Genomic DNA, 7,634 nt, shown 5'->3' with positions numbered 1-7,634 from the left:
ACTGTGCACGAGTCAAAAGCATAGAGCCAAGCTCGATCATTTTCACTTTTCTTAGTGACAAACACAAGGGGTCAAGAGGATGCAGCCTTTGATTTTATTATTTTATTTTATTTTATTCCACCAACTTTTCATCAACTTTCCAGTTAGAACAAAAGTGTATTTACCCGCATGGGACGTCCGATCCGACGACTCAAATCTAGCGGGACGCGAAGGCAGCCAGCCCAGTAAATCCTTCATTAACGCACATGTCGTACCGTCGAGGTAGACGAGCTAAATGGCCCGAGGTACCCTCGTTATTATTTCAACGCTCAAATATTCATTTAACAAGCCAACTATTATATTTTCAAACACGGCTAAAGCACTAAAGTTTGTTACTCAATATTTTAAATACAACCATAACCATGCTCCGAATTTTTACTTAAGCACTATATACCAGTCATAACGTATTTTTATTTATAAACATCGCTTTTCATGTTTAATCTAATAGAACAAACCGTTCGCTGCCTATTGGTCAGAATTGTCGTCCGACATTTCTAAATATTTCTACGCACGGCGTGATTTAACTTGAGAGTTGATTCGAGTCCACAAAACTAAGTCACATAGGATTCGCTTATCGCCTCAAGTACTTTTTAAATTAAAAACCCAAGAACTCGTTCTGGAAATTTTATTAGACCTAAATCGCAGTGCTAAATAAGCTCGTAACACCAGGGGTGTTACAAAGTTATAGTTAGAATATGTATTAATATTACTATGAACAATACATATGATGATTTCAATGACTTGATGAAGTTTCTTGAAGTGCTTTTGTAGATGGATTGTTGTGTTAGAGTTTTTTACGGAGGAAGTGTTAGGAGAGAAGATGGTATGTTTGAGGATATAGAAGAAGAATTGAAGTGGTTTGATGAACCTCCTAGCTTCAATGACATTTGTGTTCGTTTGAATGTGAAGTTTGATGGTGATTTCACATTGAAGGGGAGATTTGATATTGAGAAGACTAGGGCACACTATGTCTTGATGCCCTTGCACAACCCTACTCACTGGTCCTGCTACACTAGGGTGCTCCAAGGTTCTAATGTGCCCATGGCTGAGGTGGTTGTGGAGAATGAGTATAGAATGTAGAATGTCCTGGATGGGCCGTCCATTGATGGTGTTGGAGGCAATGAGCAAGAATTGGGGGTCGAAAGGGAAGCAACTCAGGGTAACATGGATTTAGACAGTCAGTTGACGTAGGAGCAGTTTCATTCAAGTCAAGTAGGTTGTATAAGCAATGACTTGGATGTGAACGAGTTCAAACTGGAAGAGAAGGAGCAGGAGGAGGAGGACAGGATCGGTGATGTAGTTAGCAGTGATTCGGATGATTCAAATGATGACCAGGGAGATAAACATGCTATGCCCACACTGGTTGATGCCATGCCAGTACCTGTTCATGGTATGCCATTACCAGTACCAACTAAGGTTTTGCATGCTATCCAGGCTCAAGGTAGACTAGTCACATATTTGCCAGCAGATGATACCCCCTATGATTTACGGGGCAGAATTAGCGAGGCGCAGTAGTATGTTCCACCACCACCTTACACAATGACTGAGCTTGAGCAATTAAGGTCGATGAACATACCTTTCAGGGGCGTTCCGAACTATAGGGATATCAGCATGATGGATATGATAGTTTGTGACACCGGTCTCTAGATGTGTAGGAAATCACTGTATGGCCATGAGAAAGAAATCCTTAGGATGGGGATGATATTCAATATAATGTTAGAGATGAAGCTCTTCCTTCAGGACTATGCTGTGTATCACCATAGGTCGTACGACATCACTCATTCGGACAAGGAGTTGAGGTACCACGTGATATACAAAAACAGTTGTATGTGGAGGTTAAATGCGCGAAAGAGACAGAATGATGGCAAGTGGAGGATAAGTAAAGTTGTCGAACCAAACACTTGCCTAACAAATAGGGGGAAGGAAAATCATTAGCAGCTCACTGCACGTTACTTTGACCATCGTATATTAGGGCTCGTTGATGACAATAATGGTATTTCGGTGTCTTCTTTACAACTATCCATATCTGGATTCATTTAGTAAGATGTGAAGTACAGAAAGGTTTGGCGTGCTAAGCAAATTGCCCTGGTGATTCGTTGGGGTAGTTGGGAGGAAGCGTACAACAGGGTGCCCCGCATCTTATGCGCAATGCATTACTACAACCTTGGCTTGAAATGGTTTGTGGACACTAGAGGGATGTATTTTTGGGACCCATTGAGGCATGTCCTCTATCATGTGTTCTGGTCATTTGCGCAAACAGAACATGCATTCTAGTTTTGTCGGCCAGTCGTACTTGTTGATGGCACTTTCCTGATAGGAAAGTACAGGGGCACCTTGATGATGGCTGCTGGTGTTGATCCTAAGGACCAGATAGTATCCATGGCTTTTGCTTTGGCAAAGGGAGAGAACAATGAATCATGGTCATGGTTCATGCGGCTTCTATGTGTACAAGTGCTTGCCCCATCTCGCACTATATGTTTGATCTCAGACCGTCACCCAGGGCTTATTAATGCTAAAGCTGAGCATATAGATGGGTTCCCGCCTCTAGTGCATAGATGGTGCATGAGACACTTTGCCTCTAATTTCTGGTAGCGTTAGAGGAAGAAGGAGGTATGTGACAAGGTAAAGGCTCTATGTTGTATACGTATAGAGCACTAGTTCAAAGAGACAAAGGGAGAACTAGATAAGATGTTAAATGAAGCAGGAAAGGCCTAGTTAGAGGCATAGATGGAACAGATGGCTCAATGGGCGTTAGCATATGATGAGGGGGGTTTTAGGTATGGCATCATGACCACTAACTCCTCAGAGTCTTTCAACCGTGTATTCATCGAAGTTTGATCGTTGCCCATGTCTAAAATTATTGAGTTCTCCTTTCATAAGTGCAACAAATATTTTGTCAAGTGGTGGGAACTTACGCAGAGGAATATAGCTAAGCAGGGGTGTTTTGGAAAGGTCGGAGTAGAACATTTGAAGGAGGTCGAGGAATTGGCCAAGCAGCACACTGTCGAGTCGTATGGACCCCACCGCCTTATCTTTAGTGTATGGGGCAAGGGTGGCACACGCTTGGGCGGTGAATGTTATGGTGGACAAAACTACCGAGTGGATCTTGAAAAAATAGAGTGCAGTTGCAACGTCCCTTAGATTATGCATGCCCCTTGCTCTCATATGATCATGGCCTATAGGGTTCACGGGTATAACTATGAGGATCTACCATATATGTCACCCTTGTATCTCCGTTCGAACACCGTTAGTATTTGGGAGAGGAGCTTTGAGCCATATCTTAACCTAGCACAGTGACCACCTTATCATGGTTATGACAACGTGTCGCATCTGGATCTAATGAAGGTAGGCAATGGTAGGAGGAAGAAGAAGCGACTCAAGGGGGACATGGATGCTATGAGAGGGTACAACAAAGACATGTACGAAGGGGGAGACTTCAACGAGACCCATGGCAGGAATCTTTGCTCTGTTTGCAAAGAACCTGGTCATAAGGCTAGCAAGCATAGAAGGCAAGGGCAGCAGGTGCATATAGCATACATTTTATTATATTAATGTTATTTGTTTGCTATGCTATTTAAAACTACTATGTTAGTACATTGGAACTTTGGAGCTATGTTTATTATGATATATGTTTATTCAATAATTTTGCATAATAGTATATTTCTTTTATATTTACTTTGTTTTTATGCACTAATGTTCCATCAAATTATAGTACTCTTAATGTTTATTCTAACATCTACATTTGAAATTTGAACCAGGATGGGGGATCATCATCCATAGTACCCCATTCTTGAGGTGCACTATGACAAGGACCACCGAGCCAAGCACCTATCGAAGCTTCAAAAGAACTTGGTAGCTCTTAGACTACGCACGCACCAGCCGCACCGCTGGGATGAATGATACCAACCGTACATATAGCGTGTCGGCTTCCTTGAGATCGTTCACGTCTTCAACACTAGGCTACCAATCCTCAACCCTGCACTTCTCACTGCTGCTGCTGTCGATAGGTATGATTTGATACACGTTTGCGACAGTACAAAGCATTGATTTGTCTCATTATTTGAATTAAAAAACTTGTATAGAATTAAAAACCCTCAGGTGGAGGCCAGAGACCCACACCTTCCACCTTCCTTGCGGCGAGATGACTATCACGATGCAGGACATGAAGATGATTCTGTGTCTGCGGTTGGGGGGGTCTTCCAGTGACTGGGATCCTTGATAACGATCACTGGATGGACTTGGTGGAGCAGTTCTATGGCAGAAGACCACCCGAGGATGAGGATGCTAAGAGAGCAAAGTAAGAATTTCTACGTTCCAAACATTTACCATTTTGACACCAGCACATGCAAGTCTTTGGTTGGTCTCTTATATCACAAATATATGTTATGGTCTAAGTTTGTCGTTGATCTACATATTTTGCAAATTATTTTGCTATTTAAATGGAGGGTTTAGTACATAACTTTTATGATGCGTATTGTCTTTGCCTAATTTAATGTTTATTTTTGATCCCTCAGCTCTAATGTAATTGTCCTTCAAAAATTGCAGAAAAACATCCGGTGTCAGTTCGGTCTAGATAACAAAAAACTTCGGGGTGTCGCTGCACCCAGACGCTCCAGAGTAGGAGATCGAGATGTATGCTACGGTGTGGTTGTGGCACTTCTTAGGCGCCTTCCTGTTCCTCGACGCGTCAAGTAACACCATCAGCTGGGCCTTCCTCAACATACTGAGCCAGCCATGGAAGAATATAGCAGCGTACAACTGGTGCAGCGTGGTCCTAGCATGGATCTATCGTCGGCTCTATGTTGCCTACCGACGCAGTATAGGAGGTGCCAACCTAGGAGATTGTTCCCACCTACTATAGGTGTGGTGTTGGGAGCGATGGCTAGTGGGGATGCCCATTGTTCATGGTTTACCTATAAGTGCATCGATTTTTTATTTTCCTCAAACTTGATGCCGCACTTATGACTGACTATCCTATTCAATGCAGGCATGGAATCACGTGGACGTAGGACCAACTACTCTATACATCTGGCAAGAAGCGGAGGTAGTTAGAGGGAATCCAAAGCGTCGGTACAGGGAGTACTCGGACATGCTAGATGTCCTGACACAGTACCAGGTAACGACCACTTTGATACTGCTAGTCGGTGTTGTTGCTTTTTTGTTATTCCAAAAACCGAACTATAGTTACCTAACTTTTAGGTGAATTGGTGTCCGTGGTCCAGATTCGAGCTAGAGAGGTACCTAAGTCCTCGCACTAAGGAAGAGTCGGACGAGTGGCTTTTTAACGGGCCACTAATTTTCTTCCACGTGGTCAAGATGCACTACCCTATAAGGGTGTATAGGCAGTTCAGAAGATTGCAGCCATGCCCACCGCTGTTGTACACAACCAACAGAAAGTTGCATGGGTGCGACAACTAAAACATAATAATTTAGCAGTCATGTTCATACATACAACCACTAACTTACGTTAAACTTGTAGGTACGATCGAAGGAACAGGTATAAGGAGAAGAATTAGGCCATGACACATGCCCCGTACATCCATGAATGGGACAGTCGACAAAGGGTCTTGATCACCAAGATACCACCGCACGACCAATGCAACTTCGACCGCTACCTCCAATGGTTGCATAGGAGTACCCATACGCCTACGCAAGCCTCCTACACTAACAAGCCAATTGATGAGGACAAAGACGAGGATGACATCGTTGATGCGTACGACGAGGCGACAAGGATTGAGACACAGCTTCAGAGGGCCCGCTATAGAGATACGTGGTAAGAATTTTGAATTTCAATACAACTACACGTCGGCATTTCTATGAATTGTAGTGATACGAACTTAGCTCGCTTGTGTATGCAGGCATCATAGTTAACAAGTTTGCCCAACAAAGCAGCCATGTGACTTCATAAGACCAAAGGGGAGCCGCACAACATTCTACATGTCTTTGTTGATGTACATTCTATTTTCAAAGACATGACAGTGGTTAAATGGTTCCCATGACTCATTCATCCATGTTTTCTTTTTTTGCAGAAAGTGAGGAGTTGTAGGAAGCTGACACAGAAGCTCATCTGCATGGATACTCCGTGGGAGATGCCCTATGACCCAGACATGTCTAGTTCCTTACGCTCGAGCACTATGCCGACACAAGCAGGTTCCTCCGGCACAACGGCTGGTGGGACCTCTTATGTTCGTACTCCCAATAATCGTGGCAAGGGTCCTACAAAGCACGATGTTGAGGAGGACAAGGATGAGGAGGACGAGGACGAGGACGAGGACTATGATGAGATTGGGATGTCTCAGCTCGGTGATGCACCATTTCCTACACAGTTCGACGCACATGTACTTGAAACAACCCTTCGCCATATATGTCACAATTACTTAAACATTGTAAGTAATGATGCCTATATTGTAATTACAGGGTCCTAGTTACACTCAGTAATACCACTGGATGTACCGCCATTGAGACTGTACCGACATTGGGTTCACCCCTAACGTGCTACCTTCATGTCCGAAGAGGCAGCGACGTTCGCGGTCACCATATACTCCTAGGTCGTAGGAGTTCTTAAGGATGCACTTGTACTCGGACACCCATATACTAATGGAACATGTAGTATGTCGAGTAATGTCGAACTTATGTATTGATGAACTTGTTTAGTAGTTATGACTTGCTAAACTTATGTTGAACCGTGGTATTGTCGAACTTGCGATGAACTTGGGATGCATACAATTTAGTATTGCTAAACTTGTGTATTGATTGTCTCGTGTACTTATCCTTCCTATTGACCTATTTGTTAAATCGACACGACAACATAACAAAAGTGCCTTGTTCCTTTTGCTGCCACTTTGACTGCCGCGCCATGCTGGGTGCACCATGCTCAGCAGCAACATTGTAATACCATTTTCGTGGCGAAAGTTTAATGAGATAATACAATGTCTGTTACAAAAATAAAACAGTGTTTGTTACTTGGGTACAATACATAAATTATTCAAATGAAACACAATGCAGCACCAAGAAAGTTCTACTATGATACAAATACCAAATCTAAAACATTGAACTAGCACACCTATACCAATCCTTAATGAAAGCATCTATGTCCCTAGTTGGGTTTTGGTGATTAATGACAATACGTGATTACTGTGACTAATGTGTGTTTTGCAGAAGCAATTAAGTTAGGTCTTGGTATTGGCAATTGATTGGGCAATCATGGTTGTCATGCCCCTACGATGGAAATTGTTTCGGTTTTCAAAGGATGAACGACAAGGTTAATGATGGACTAGTTCTAAGTATCGTTTGGTATTGAAGAGACACGTAGAGTAGTTTAGACCTTTGTTTTTCCTTTGGCCATACTATTAATGGGGGTATGGATGGGTAGTTTGACCTAAGTGAGTCTAGTGGGTTAGGTGTGGTGCACACTTATCAAATCTAGCACTAGGTAGCTCCTAAATAGCCCTTAGATCAATTGGAGCGAACTTCATTCACATATGATTGTAAGTTGGAAGTGAATGGAGGGTCAAATGTTGACCGGACGCTGGTTCCGGTGTGACCGGATGCTGGCGCAGAGTCTAGTCAGTTCCATTAATCAAGGTGAAGTCATC

General features: G+C 43.0%; 1 pseudogene; it reads left to right on the top strand.

Moving 5' to 3' along the window:
- Nucleotides 1-4,180: 4,180 nt before the first annotated feature.
- On the top strand, nt 4,181-6,477 carry LOC136470591 (serine/threonine-protein phosphatase 7 long form homolog; annotated as a pseudogene).
- Nucleotides 6,478-7,634: the final 1,157 nt, after the last annotated feature.

This window comes from Miscanthus floridulus, chromosome 8 (genome assembly GCF_019320115.1).
Source record: "Miscanthus floridulus cultivar M001 chromosome 8, ASM1932011v1, whole genome shotgun sequence".
Classification (NCBI taxonomy): Eukaryota; Viridiplantae; Streptophyta; class Magnoliopsida; order Poales; family Poaceae; genus Miscanthus; species Miscanthus floridulus.
Note: the sequence above shows the minus strand (reverse complement) of the source record. Positions and strands in the feature narration are given on the sequence as shown.